The 15,617-nt window shown below is 41.3% G+C and overlaps 1 long non-coding RNA gene across 2 annotated transcripts; it reads left to right on the forward strand.

Annotated features, from left to right (window-relative positions):
- The first annotated feature begins 443 nt into the window (after positions 1-443).
- Positions 444-15,120, forward strand: LOC133540490 (uncharacterized). Of its 2 annotated transcripts, XR_009803644.1 has the most exons (4): positions 444-1,425; positions 11,718-11,918; positions 14,141-14,218; positions 14,279-15,120. It is a non-coding gene; the product is annotated as an uncharacterized LOC133540490 (long non-coding RNA). The 2 variants fall into 2 exon arrangements; XR_009803643.1 differs by having other exon boundaries at positions 470-1,425; positions 14,141-15,118.
- The last annotated feature ends 497 nt before the right edge of the window (positions 15,121-15,617 follow it).

Consider the following 15,617-nt stretch of genomic DNA (forward strand, 5'->3'; position numbering starts at 1 on the left):
TTGACAACCCCCAACAAAAATCAACAGGAAGTTTGCAATCCTTCCTTCAAAACAAAAGTTTTGTAAAAAACGGTCACCTTTCTTCAAACATTATCTCCTCTGAGTGCGTTTGTTGTTTTGGCTTCAAACTCGCACAGGAGAGGGATTGAACCCTTCTGATTAAAAGTATAGAACAGAGTTTTGATAAGTTTTTAGGTTTTGATTTTACGCGCCTTCAAAGAACCCCTTTGCAAAGTCTCCTGAAAAATGTCATTTTTGCCTCTTTGAGCTGTTATTTGACCCCCTTAAAATGCTTCTAAACTCACCAAACTTGACACACACATCAGGTCTGGCAAAAACTGCGATCTGATGAAAAAAACTAACCTCCAAACTCAAAATTGCGCTCTACCGCTCCCCTAGGAATACAACACTGACAAACTGCTCCTAGGAAGAAAACACAGACACAACTGCTTGTAACTTCCGGTAAGAATGTCGGAGAGACATGGAACAAAAACCTCTATGTGGGTCTCGCTTAGACCTACATTTCATAGATTGACAACCTCCAACAAAAATCAACAGGAAGTTTGCAATCCTTCCTTCAAAACAAAAGTTTTGTAAAAAACGGTCACCTTTCTTCAAACATTATCTCCTCTGAGTGCGTTTGTTGTTTTGGCTTCAAACTCGCACAGGAGAGGGATTGAACCCTTCTGATTAAAAGTATAGAACAGAGTTTTGATAAGTTTTTAGGTTTTGATTTTACGCGCCTTCAAAGAACCCCTTTGCAAAGTCTCCTGAAAAATGTCATTTTTGCCTCTTTGAGCTGTTATTTGACCCCCTTAAAATGCTTCTAAACTCACCAAACTTGACACACACATCAGGTCTGGCAAAAACTGCGATCTGATGAAAAAAACTAACCTCCAAACTCAAAATTGGATTCTACCGCCCCCCTAGGAATACAACACGGACAAACTGCTCCTAGGAAGAAAACACAGACAAAACTGCTTGTAACTTCCGGTAGGAATGTCAGAGAGACATGAAACAAAAACACTAAGTAGGTCTCACTTAGACCTACATTTTAATAATTAACATACTTTCGCAAAAATCAACAGGAAGTTTGATATTTTCACTTCAATACAACAACTGCATTACTTTCACAATGCATTAGATTCTCAAAATAGTGGCTCCAAGGCGTCTTCTAACGCTTATCCGGACGTGGGTCTCGGGGGCAGCCGCCAAAGGCGGGCCCGACCAACGCTGCTTGCAGCTTTAATTACAGTTTGTCGCTACATCTGTAAGGGCACGTTCAAACTCTACTATGCCAAGGGACAACAACAACACCCGGAAATGCCAGTTTAAGCCTGGGGGCAACAAGAATTGCCACCCCAGCCTGTCGCCCGTGATTTCCGCTGACGGGTCTGCCAACTTCCAGCGCCCCTTACAAAAAAGGTGAGATACAGGTATACCTTTGGACAGTTGTACTTCAAACCAATTGTGTTGCACTGTTTGAAGTGCAATGACCATAAAGCTATTCTATTCTACTCACCTTCCTGATACCCCAGAAACACACAAACCAAGAAAACGGTGACAGCTTAGGTTCTGTAATGTGGAAATTCTTCTCTAGATGTGGCTTGCCGGGTGAAGGACTCACCTGTTTCTAGAAAGAAGAGGGTTAACATGCATTAGAACTCACCTCCAGTTTTTGAGGATGAACAAAGCAGATCAGGATTTACTAGTAAATAAATGAGACGAGTCCAGAGGTGGGTAGTAACGCGCTACATTTACTCCGTTACATCTACTTGAGTAACTTTTGGGATAAATTGTACTTCTACGAGTAATTTTTACGCAACATACTTTTACTTTTACTTGAGTATATTTATAGAGAAGAAACGCTACTTTTACTCCGTTCCATTTATCTACATTAAGCTCGCTACTCACTGCTTTTTTTAATCGATCTATTAGTGTTTGTTTTGGTTAATGACAGAGCTTCAAAGTATGAACTACAAATGTCTGCGTTTCACCAATCAAATGCAGTCACTGGTGACGTTGGACCAATCAAACAGAGCCAGGTGGTCACGTGACCGTAACACGTGGAACCCGACATGTTGAAAAACTTATTGGGGTGTTACCATTTAGTGGTCAACTTTACGGAATATGTACTGTACTGTGCAATCTACTAATACAAGTTTCAATCAATCAATCAAAAGTGTAAAGGAAAAAAGACACTTTTTATTTCAACCGTACTTCCCGTCAAAAGCCTAAAGACTGATCGCACAGTTCCTGTCTTCACAATAAAAGCGGCGCTCCATCGCGACTGCGCTAACAAAATAAGAGTCTCTGAAAGCCAGCGCAAACAAGCTAAGAAGCTACGGAGTTTGCCGCCAATGTATTTCTTGTAAAGTGTATAAAAACGAATATGGAAGCTGGACAAATAAGATGCCAAAAACCAACGACTTTCATGTGGTATTAGACAGGAAGGAGGAACTTTTTTTCTCCTCCATTTGAACACGTGGACATTATCAGCACCACTGTCTGATTCCAATCAATGCAAGTCATCAGAATCAGGTAATACACCAACTTATATTCTTGTCTTCATGAAAGATAGGAATCTATATGTTAAACATGCATGTATATCCATTAAAACATCTTTAACATGTCAACAAAAACGGCAAAATAAATAACTATAAATTATATACTGTATATATATATGATATGTGTGTGTATGTATATATGAGGTAGATCACCTCGACTTGGTCATTTATTAAGTAATTGATTAACGTTGAAAAACTTATTGGGGTGTTACCATTTAGTGGTCAATTGTACGGAATATGTACTGTACTGTGCAATCTAATAATACAAGTTTCAATCAATCAATCAATCAATCAATCAATCAATGCCTACTGAGCGTATGGTGCTGTTAAGTTATTGTGACTCAATTTTCCTTAATATTTTTATTTTAATGTATTATTATTCAATATATATTATTGTTTGAGTTGCTTAAGAGATATTCCTGGCTATGAATTTGCTCATTGCTATTTTTATGTTTTTGTGCATTATTTGTTGCCGTAATCATTAAACAAACAGGTTACTCATCAGTTACTCAGTACTTGAGTAGTTTTTTCACAACATACTTTTTACTTTTACTCAAGTAAATATTTTGGTGACTACTTCTTACTTTTACTTGAGTAATACATCTCTAAAGTAACAGTACTCTTACTTGAGTACAATTTCTGGCTTCTCTACCCACCTCTAGACGAGTCTAATCATCTGACTTTCTTGTTGAATAAGAAGTCCGATACATTGTTTGTGAATTTGATGGACTGATTGCACAAATCTAAAACCATACCAGAGTAGATGTAGAAAGAGTTATGTCAAGAACAGACTATGTAACATCTAAGACCAGATGTGCATACTCACAAGTTGAAGAGTGGACAGGTGATATCAGACCGCTCAGAAGTGCAGGGACTCTGTAGTCAGACTACTGATGGTTCACGGTTTTAAAGGCATTGATGTTGGTATTGCGAAATCACCTGAGATTCTTTTGAATATGATTGGTCTGGATGGAGTCCAATTGGACAAGTCTTGACTGAAACAACCGACATTTGAGAGGAGCCTCTTATCAAAATATGTTTTGGGAGTCTCCACAGAGTTCACCTAAGTTATCTTAACCTTCGTCTTGTGTTAGGGTCGGCACCGACCCGTTTGAGTTTTTAAAGGCATAAAATAACCATGTAAATTGCATTTTTTTGCATCAAGGCTTTTTGACTTTGTCAGGAACCTCTATTTCAACAAAACAAAACATTTGTTTGGTTTTTCACTAAATTATAAAATGCTCTGGGTGAAATTATGACCTTGGTGTTGTTAGGGTCGGTTTCGACACAGTTATAAAAATAAGATTTTCAAGCAATAATTCGAGCCAAAACGGAACACACTGACAGCCAGCTCCTCTCCCAATCGTGTGAGCTTTAGGGGATTCTCATTTTACCTTGTTATCCAGTACAAAAACAAACAAAGACGTTCATGTCCAGACATGTGAGGTCAATTCAGTCTCAAAATTATTAAAATAAATAAAACAAATAAGAGATAAGTTAAGATTTATGTTCTAATACCCCTCAGTAATAGTCAGGTAGCACAACAACCTTTTATTTATTTATAAGATTCTTTTAAAGTTAATTTTAGCATTATTTTATTGAAATCTAGGAGTATACTGGCAAAAAAAAAGGCGAAATGGCCCACTCCAAAAATATTAAAACCAATATTTTCATGGATAAGGAAGCCTAACAAGGTAACCAAGAGATGGGAAACAAATTGGATGATGATAGGTGACGTCATACGCAAATACGGTATTAGCTTTCACTGTTATGCTGATGACACCCAACTCTACATGCCCCTAAAGCTGACCAACACGCCGGATTGTAGTCAGCTGGAGGCGTGTCTTAATGAAATTAAACAATGGATGTCCGCTAACTTTTTGCAACTTAACGCCAAAAAAACGGAAATGCTGATTATCGGTCCTGCTAGACACCGACCTCTATTTAATAATACAACTTTAACATTTGACAACCAAATAATTAAACAAGGTGACTCGGTAAAAAATCTGGGTATTATCTTCGACCCAACTCTCTCCTTTGAGTCACACATTAAAAGCGTTACTAAAACGGCCTTCTTTCATCTCCGTAATATCCCTAAAATTCGCTCCATTTTGTCCACTAAAGACGCCGAGATCATTATCCATGCGTTTGTTACGTCTCGTCTCGATTACTGTAACGTATTATTTTCGGGTCTCCCCATGTCTAGCATTAAAAGATTACAGTTGGTACAAAATGCGGCTGCTAGACTTTTGACAAGAACAAGAAAGTTTGATCACATTACGCCTGTACTGGCTCACCTGCACTGGCTTCCAGTGCACTTAAGATGTGACTTTAAGGTTTTACTACTTACGTATAAAATACTACACGGTCTAGCTCCAGCCTATCTTGCCGATTGTATTGTACCATATGTCCCGGCAAGAAATCTGCGTTCAAAAGACTCCGGCTTATTAGTGATTCCTAGAGCCCAAAAAAAGTCTGCGGGCTATAGAGCGTTTTCCGTTCGGGCTCCAGTACTCTGGGATGCCCTCCCGGTAACAGTTCGAGATGCTATCTCAGTAGAAGCATTTAAGTCTCACCTTAAAACTCATCTGTATACTCTAGCCTTTAAATAGACCTCCTTTTTAGACAGGTTGATCTGCCGCTTCTTTTCTTTCTCCTATGTCCCACTCTCCCTTGTAGAGGGGGTCCGGTCCGATAACCATGGATGAAGTACTGGCTGTCCAGAGTCGAGACCCAGGATGGACCGCTCGTCGGGACCCAGGATGGACCGCTCGCCTGTATCGATTGGGGACATCTCTACGCTGCTGATCCGCCTCCGCTTGAGATGGTTTCCTGTGAACAGGACTCTCGCTGCTGTCTTGGATCCGCTTTGAACTGAACTCTTGCGGCTGTGTTGGAGCCACTATGGATTGAACTTTCACAGTATCATGTTAGACCCGCTCGACATCCATTGCTTTCGGTCCCCTAGAGGGAGGGGGGGGGGGTTGCCCACATCTGAGGTCCTCTCCAAGGTTTCTCATAGTCAGCATTGTCACTGGCGTCCCACTGGATGTGAATTCTCCCTGCCCACTGGGTGTGAGTTTTCTTTGCCCTTTTGTGGGTTCTTCCGAGGATGTTGTAGTCGTAATGATTTGTGCAGTCCTTTGAGACATTTGTGATTTGGGGCTATATAAATAAACATTGATTGATTGATTGATTGATTGATAGATAATCGTTTTTCGTGTATTTTACAGCTGATTTAAGACATGGGTCAAAACCGACCCGTTAACGTCAGAGATGGTAACAGAAAGCTAACACAAGAGGAGGGTTAAGCAGATTCCTTTGAGACATTAGACTCTTTTTTTTTTTTTTTTTTTACATGAGCCCGAGTCGACGAAAAAGACAAGTAGCTAAAAAGACCCATCCATCCATTTTCATTCCATCGCACACAGTGGAGGTTTACAAGCTGTCTGCCTTTTGCTTGATAAAATCAAAGAGAGCTTTGTAAGCGCCAGTGGATCGTAACCACGGGCCGCAGGGCAACCTGAACTCAAGGCAAACAAAATGTGCGATAACTTCTAAAACAATTATTCTGACAAAAATAAAGAAAATTGAATGAGAAGATGTGTCCAAACTTTTGACCTGTACTGTATATACATATATATATATATATATATATATATATATATATATATATATATATATATATATATATATATATATATATATATATATATATATATATATATATGTAGGTGTGGGAAAAATCACAAGACTACATTCATCTCTACAGAACTGTTTCATGAGGGGTTCCCTCAATCATCAGGAGATTTTAATGGAAGCATTCACATACAATGGTTTATATATCGACAAACACTTCCCCAAAGGCAACACCCTAAGAAAAATATTCAACAAGAACAACATTAAATTGAGCTACAGCTGTATGAATTACATACAACAAATCATTTCAAACCACAACAAAGTAATTGCAAAAGGACTGCCTACCCCCAGACTAAACGACTCTGAAACCAATAAGGAATGTAACTGTCGCAAGAAACCTGATTGCCCTCTCAACGGAGGGTGCTTACAGACATCAGTCGTTTACCAAGCAAAGGTAACGCGCAAGGACATTAACACATCCGACACGTGCGTAGGATTAACCGAAGGAGCGTTCAAAACGAGATGGAATAATCACAACGCCTCCTTTAGAAACCAGACTTTGCGGAATTCTACAGAACTCAGCAAACACATTTGGAACCTCAAAGACAATAATGTTGAATATTCAATAACATGGCAAATTCTTGCATCCAGCACACCTTACAACAGTGGTAATAAAAGATGCAACCTATGCTTAAAAGAGAAACTGTTTATTATATATCATCCAGATCTATCATCCCTCAACAAGCGCAGTGAAATCATTTCAACATGCCGCCACAGACGGAAACACCTCCTAGGTAACACATGAGCCAATCACCACGCCCCTACGGCTGCCTGTACCCACCCACTCTGTGCCCTATATAAACCATTGTATGTGAATGCTTCCATTAAAATCTCCTGATGATTGAGGGAACCCCTCATGAAACAGTTCTGTAGAGATGAAGTAGTCTTGTGATTTTTCCCACACTTACATATTGCGCTCTACCACGGTATCGAGCACTATTCTCTGGATAATCCAATCAAGACATATATATATATATATATATATATATATATATATATATATATATATATATATATATATATATATATATATATATATATATATATATATATATATATTAGGGCTGGGCAACGATTAAAAATTTTAATCGAAGTTAATCGCACTATTTCTCCGATTAATCGCGATTAACTGCATTGTATACGCAAAGCCCAATAATGAATTCAAAAGTAGTGTGTAGTGCACCTTTATTGGAATATTCTCCCACATGAACAAAAGCGCCAAAACATTTGTTGTGCAAACACAATTTAAATCAGTCCTTGTTAAACAGTAGCAGTTAAATAGCATATTTGATGAAAATCAACTCAAAAAATGTAAATACAAACATTTAAGCTTATTGCCACTGCCAGGGTATTTAAGTTATCCTGTTTGTTATGGAAAATAAATATAATCTACATACAAATCTCTGAGCCACAATCATAACATCTGAACAGGCAATTTCTGAGGTAACAGCAGAAACATTTTTTTTTTATCAGGGATCTTATGTTTAAAAAACCTATATTATAGGTAGTGGGCTGTTTTAGGGAATTTTTGATCAAATTATCCGTAGTAGCAATATTAATAATGTTGTGTTTATTCTGCGTAGTGCACTTAAAATAATTATGACCATATCTAGGAATTGATATGATGGGAATTTTCCGATTGTTTGCTTGGTGCTTTGATAAACTCAACGCATCATACACATGGTACTATATTGTGATGTTATGAGCCAGGGGAAAAAAGAACTACCCTACCCAGCATGCAACAGGAGTGACGAGCATGCGCGGTAGCCCGGTATAGGTTGTGTGTCGCCATGACTGCATCTTGTATGTTGTGATATGCACGCTCTGAAAGTAAACGTTAAGAACTCAGCCAACACTCCTGGTCTGCATTATTCATAAATAGACAGACAACACATATACTCCGCTGCTTCACAGGCCGCTGGATGTAGCCGGCAAAGTATTCCCATGCTAGCTAGCCGATCCAGCAAGCACGCGTCAATCAGTCCAAAACGGCCCGATCTATCCACATCCAGAATTGTCTGGCGGTCGTAAGTGATCCCGGAGTGACCACGCTGTAAGCCAGCCAGGAAATTTGCAGAATTGTCCGGTATTTTTGCCGAATGTTCCATCTTTACCAAGAGCCCCTCCACACCGGGCGACGTCATCTTGTTAAGAAAAGGCGTTAACAAAATAAAAGCATGTAAACAACATACGCAAATGTGCGATAAAATAATTGTCGGCGTTAATAGATTGATGAGTTAACTCGTAATTAACGTGTTAATTTGCCCACCCCTAATATATATATACATATATATATATATATATATATATATATATATATGTGTGTGTGTGGGGGTGTATAAATGTTATGACAATTAACATATCTGTTCTGTATATACATAAGGAAGCAGATACTGAATCGATTTTAACTCACTGAATCATTTTGGGATTAAACCATTCTAAAAAAAATAATATCGTCCCTGAATTGTATCGGCAACAACAAATTCCATATATATATATAAAACAACAAATTCCGTCAGGGACGATATTATCGTTTTTAGAACGGTTTGATCCCAAAACGATTCAGGGAGTTGAAATCAATTCAGTAATTTTCAGCAAAGTAATGCTGAAAAGTTTGCTATATTCCTGTTACATCTTGTAAGGTAATTCTATTTATGGAATTATGGATACAAAAAAGCAAGTAAACAATTGTATTCACATCTTATTTGAATAAAGTCCAACCAATACTTTATGTTGAATCCACAAGAGGAAACATTTTCTGCCCTGATTTTCAACATCCAAGACAATAAAAGTACGGTAACCAACACTTAAACATTAGAGTCACCTACCACTTCTGCTTTTGTTTTCAACGTAAAATAATACAATATTGGTAGAAAACATAACGTGTAACCAACATCTCTTTGGGTTTAATCATCAGTATATTTACCTGCCAGTTTGGCTGTTGTTTTTCAACAAATAAATAATACAAATAGGACATTAATGTAAAAAGTGAGGTGCAAACAAGTGTCTGCAGGTTTAATGACTGTGCTCTGACTCTTTACTACCAGCATCTGAGGTGTTGGGCGTTCAAAGCGCTCTTTCCAAAGGCAGAACAAAGAAAATGTTTGTCTTTTGAAGCGTGGGTGCTGGCATCGTTTATTAAGCTCACATCTTCGTGCCAAAACTCAGACCTGACTATTTCCCAACCTCATTTGAACAAAGAGCAGTGCAGTAATGATTTTGAAAAAGTGCATGTGAATCCAACTCCTACAACCACTTCCCCGGACCTTACTCTCCTGGAGGGGGTTAGGCTCGTGGGGACCCAGTTGGCTGAGGGGAAGTCGTTCTGCCTGCGTGGGGTATGGTCTCTCGGTGGCTGGTTGTCTCCTGCTTCTCCCGTGCCTTGTCTTCTGTTTATGGCCTGTCGCTAGCATGGTGGGCCCCGTCCTTGGCCCACTTGCTTGCGTGGGGTCGCTGGTCCCTTGTTCCATGGGTACCGCACCTGGGACCATTCTTTGGCCAATCCCTGGAAATCACTGAGAGCGGCCCATTCTTTCACAAATGTTTGTAGAAACAATCTCCACGCCTAAGTGCTTGATTTTATACACCAGGCCGAGTGATTAGGGCACTGGGTTCTCATCATTCGGACGGGTAGTGTTAGAATAATTGTTTCTAAATTGTAACAAAAAACTTTGTATTACATTGTGTTCCGGACAAGAAGACAAAAGGCTGAAACCTTCCAAGAAGAAGGCTCGTAAAACTTCACTGGGATTTCAAAGTGGACAGATGGCAGGGTCTGCCCAATTTCCAGAATAACTCTTTGTGAAGCTAGGTGACATCATACGCAAATACGGTGTTAGCTTTCACTGTTATGCTGATGACACCCAACTCTACATGCCCCTAAAGCTGACCAACACGCCGGATTGTAGTCAGCTGGAGGCGTGTCTTAATGAAATTAAACAATGGATGTCCGCTAACTTTTTGCAACTCAACGCCAAAAAAACGGAAATGCTGATTATCGGTCCTGCTAGACACCGAACTCTATTTAATAATACAACTCTAACATTTGACAACCAAACAATTAAACAAGGCGACTCGGTAAAAAATCTGGGTATTATCTTTGACCCAACTCTCTCCTTTGAGGCACACATTAAAAGCGTTACTAAAACGGCCTTCTTTCATCTCCGTAATATCGCTCAAATTCGCTCCATTCTGTCCACTAAAGACGCTGAGATCATTATCCATGCGTTTGTTACGTCTCGTCTCGATTACTGTAACGTATTATTTTCGGGTCTCCCCATGTCTAGCATTAAAAGATTACAGTTGGTACAAAATGCGGCTGCTAGACTTTTGACAAGAACAAGAAAGTTTGATCACATTACGCCTGTACTGGCTCACCTGCACTGGCTTCCTGTGCACTTAAGATGTGACTTTAAGGTTTTACTACTTACGTATAAAATACTACACGGTCTAGCTCCATCCTATCTTGCCGATTGTATTGTACCATATGTCCCGGCAAGAAATCTGCGTTCAAAGGACTCCGGCTTATTAGTGATTCCCAAAGCCCAAAAAAAGTCTGCGGGCTATAGAACGTTTTCCGTTCGGGCTCCAGTACTCTGGAATGCCCTCCCGGTAACAGTTTGAGATGCCACCTCAGTAGAAGCATTTAAGTCTCACCTTAAAACTCATCTGTATACTCTAGCCTTTAAATAGACTCCCTTTTTAGACCAGTTGATCTGCCATTTCTTTTCTTTTTCTTCTATGTCCCACTCTCCCTTGTGGAGGGGGTCCGGTCCGATCCTGTGGCCATGTACTGCTTGCCTGTGTATCGGCTGGGGACATCTCTGCGCTGCTGGTCCGCCTCCGCTTGGGATGGTTTCCTGCCGGCTCCGCTGTGAACGGGACTCTCGCTGCTGTGTTGGATCCGCTTTGGACTGGACTCTTGCGACTGTGTTGGATCCATTATGGATTGAACTTTCACAGTATCATGTTGGACCCGCTCGACATCCATTGCTTTCCTCCTCTCCAAGGGTCTCATAGTCATCATTGTCACCGACGTCCCACTGGGTGTGAGTTTTCCTTGCCCTTATGTGGGCCTACCGAGGATGTCGTAGTGGTTTGTGCAGCCCTTTGAGACACTAGTGATTTAGGGCTATATAAGTAAACATTGATTGATTGAAGTAATTTTACGAACTCTTTTTCAACTATTTCATGGGACTCTCCTTGAACTATTTTATGGAACTCTTTTTGAACTGTCCGGGAACCGAATGCAACGCTGTTTACGACCCACTTCCCTGAGGAATTATCTGTGGGAAGGGGGGGAGGCAAGTAAAGAAGGAGGAGTACGATCTTGGAGCAGAGCGTGGTGGAGGACTGTACAGAGAGTGTACAGTGGCCATGTCTCTCCTCAAATCTGAGTCCAAATTTAATTCTCTCCTTGTTTGATTCTTTGCCTTTTGTCTTGTTCAATAGGTGTCATCAGTGTTTGAACCTGACATCTTCTTGGTCCTTCGAGCCGGATTCCAACACGTCTGACGATTCCAGCAAGAGTGAGTGAAACCAGAAAGACCATGGCATCCAAATCCTGATTGAGGAACTGCTTTTTCTTTAATTTTGGCTGGAATTGGACGACTGACGGAAAACCGAGGACAAAAGGAAGGAATGCAGAGTTCAGTGAGTACGTTTTGAATCACAAAGAAAGAGCATGTGACTTAGGGTTACGAGGCATGGTCAAACCCTGTGAATCCTAGGCTCTAACAGGTAAAAAGGCCAATAAGACCGGTGACGGAGCCCGCAAAGGGAAAAATATATATATGATAATAATGAAAATTCCGGGTATTCAACATTGAAAATAAGCTAAAAATTAATTTTTTTAAAACTGAAGAGGCCAATATACTGAAGGTAAACAGAACCGGGAAAACCGAAACATCTGTAATAGCCATAAACAAACATACTGGAGGGCGCCGGAGCCCACAATGAATTAAAACATCTGTAGACCAATATCCTGAAGGACGACAGAGTCCAAAACGCAGACCTGAAATGGTCTTTTCAGAAAACTGAATTTTTTTTTTTCGTGAAAAACAATAATCTGGAGGGCGGTGGAGTCCGCATGGAAATTTGAAATATCCGCTGATCAATATACTGAAAAGTGTGAATGTGAGAGTGTGTGGGAGTAATCGCCATTAGGCTATCACAAAAGGGTGGAGTGCCATCTCTGGGTTGGGGAGGAGACCCTGCCCCAAGTGGACGAGTTCAAGTACCTAGGAGTCTTGTTCACGAGTGGGGGAAGAGTGGATCGTGAGATCCACAGGCGGATCGGTGCGGCGTCTTCAGTAATGCGGACGTTGTACCGATCCGTTGTGGTGAAGAAGGAGCTGAGCCGGAAGGCAAAGCTCTCAATTTACCGGTCGATCTACGTTCCCATCCTCACCTATGGTCATGAGCTTTGGGTCATGACCGAAAGGATAAGATCACGGGTACAAGCGGCCCAAATGAGTTTGGGTCTCTCCCTTAGAGATAGGGTGAGAAGCTCTGCCATCCGGGAGGAACTCAAAGTAAAGCCGCTGCTCCTCCACATGGAGAGGAGCCAGATGAGGTGGTTCGGGCATCTGGTCAGGATGCCACCCGAACGCCTCCCTAGGGAGGTGTTTAGGGCACGTCCAGCTGGTAGGAGGCCACGGGGAAGACCCAGGACACGTTGGGAAGACTATGTCTCCCGGCTGGCCTGGGAACGCCTCGGGATCCCCGGGAAGAGCTAGACGAAGTGGCTGGGGAGAGGGAAGTCTGGGTTTCCCTGCTTAGGCTGCTGCCCCCGCGACCCGACCTCGGATAGGCGGGAGAAGATGGATGGATGGATGGATGGATGGATGGATGGATGGAGGCTATCACTCCATATTAAAGTTGTGAGAAGTAAATAGTGGGTTATTGTGGAAACATTATTCAAGAAACTTCCACTGTGGAACAATCTCAAGTAGAAGCGACGTGTACCACAATAATAAATGAAACCACTATCTTACAACAAAGACAAAAGTGTTCCTTATAAGTTTGGCTCTGTAGGGGACGACGGGTTACCTCAAATTCTCAAAATGGAAAGAGGGACACAAAGAAACACAGATCTGATATGGTTTATTACAGGGGTCGGGAACCTTTTTGGCTGAGAGAGCCAAGAAGCCAAATATTTTAAAACGTATTTCCCTAAGAGCCATATAATACTTTTTTAAACTCTGAACACAACTAAACACGTGCATTTTTAAGTACGACCAACATTTCCAGAGTATAATAGGTCTCTTATTCTTTGTAATAACATTGTTATTCTGAAGCTAACTATGGAGGGGGCGTGGCCTGCGGGCCTGCAGCGAAGCAGTGTGTGCCAGGACCGGCCTCGAAATCAGCGACAGGTGCGCAGATGGCCCAACTGGGCCTTGTTATCTGATCACCTGTCACTCTGTTATAAGCAGCAGCCAGGAGGAGGGACGGGGCTGGGGCCGGCGCCAGAGCGCGAGTGAGGACGAAAGAGAAAAAAATAATTGCTGGAAAGCAACGGAGAGACTTATTGAAAAATAAAAAAATATTGCAACCCTGAAACAGGCTCTCATGTCGGTTCCTGGTGGACTGAAGAACCCCCGGGAGGGCAAACCCTAAACTAATCAATAATAAATAAATCACTTCTTACCCTTAATGCAACACAGATCTGATATGGTCTATTACAGGGGTCGGGAACCTTTTTGGCTGAGAGAGCCAAGAATCAAAATATTTTAAAATGTATTTCCGTAAGAGCCGTGTCATATTTTTTTTCAACACTGAACACAACTAAACGCGTGCATTTTTAAGTAAGACCAACATTTCTAGAGTATAACTGCTCCCTTATTATTTGTAACAACATTGTTATTCTGAAGCTAACTGTGGAGGGGGCGTGGCCTGCGGGCCTGCAGCGAAGCAGTGTGTGCCAGGACCGGCCTCGAAATCAGCGACAGGTGCGTAAACGGCCCACCTGGGCCTTGTTATCTAATCACCTGTCGCTCTGTTATAAGCAGCAGCCAGGAGGAGAGACGGGGTTGGGGCTGGAGCCAGAGTGCGAAGGAGAACAAAAGAGAAAAAGACAATTGCCGGAACGCAACGGAGAGACTTATTGAAAAATAAAAAATATTGCAACCCTGAAACAGGCTCTCATGTCGGTTCTTGGTGGTCTGATGAACCCCCGGGAGGGCAAACCCTAAACTAATCAATAATAAATAAATCACTTCTTACCCTTAATGCAACACAGATCTGATATGGTCTATTACAGGGGTCGGGAACCTTTTTGGCTGAGAGAGCCAAGAACCAAAATATTTAAAAACATATTTCCCTAAGAGCCATATAATATTTTTTTTAACACTGAACACAACTAAACGTGTGCATTTTTAAGTAAGACCAACATTTCTAGAGTATAACTGCTCCCTTATTATTTGTAACAACATTGTTATTCTGAAGCTAACTGTGGAGGGGGCGTGGCCTGCGGGCCTGCAGCGAAGCAGTGTGTGCCAGGACCGGCCTCGAAATCAGCGACAGGTGCGTAAATGGCCCACCTGGGCCTTGTTGTCTAATCACCTGTCGCTCTGTTATAAGCAGCAGCCAGGAGGAGAGACGGGGTTGGGGCTGGAGCCAGAGCGCGAGTGAGGACGAAAGAGAAAACGACAATTGCTGGAAAGCAACTGAGAGAAAAATCAAATAAAAAAATAATATTGTAACCCTAAAACAGGCTCTTGGTGGTCTGAAGAACCCCACACTAACCAATAATAAATAAATGACTTCTTACCATTAACGCAACTTCTTGAACAACAACGGCAGCGGTTACTCCCTACTGCGTGTTGGCGTTGCGGCAAAGAGGGACATTTTGCAAGAGACTGTCCTGAAAAAGAAAACGACGGCAACAACAACAGCAGTCACACCCAACTGCTTGTGGGCGTTGTGGCAGAGAAGGACATTTTGCAAGAGACTGTCCTGAGGAAAAAAACACAAAAAAACAATCAAAGTAACTCAGCATGACTGTTAAAAGACGACACCAATTAGATCGCTGCAAACTTGTTTGTTTGTTAGTCTGTGTTTAAGTGTGTATCTTTCCAGGTACAAATTGTGTAAAAACTCCGGAGGTTCAAATTAAAAATAAAAATAGGTTGAAAATAAAAATAGGTTGAAATAAAATTAAAATAGGAGAAAATCTCAAAGTGCTAAAGTGAGATAAAAGTAAAAATAGATAAAAATGAGAAGAAATCTTCATCCGCTCCTGCAGGCTCTCCAACTCCTCTTTCTCCCCTTTTATACAGCAGGAGGAGATCAGTTAACTGTGGGCAGGTGTGTGTGCCACGCACCTGAGTCAAATTGTGGCGGCGTCGC

This window comes from Nerophis ophidion, linkage group LG22, assembly GCF_033978795.1.
Source record: "Nerophis ophidion isolate RoL-2023_Sa linkage group LG22, RoL_Noph_v1.0, whole genome shotgun sequence".
Classification (NCBI taxonomy): domain Eukaryota; kingdom Metazoa; phylum Chordata; class Actinopteri; order Syngnathiformes; family Syngnathidae; genus Nerophis; species Nerophis ophidion.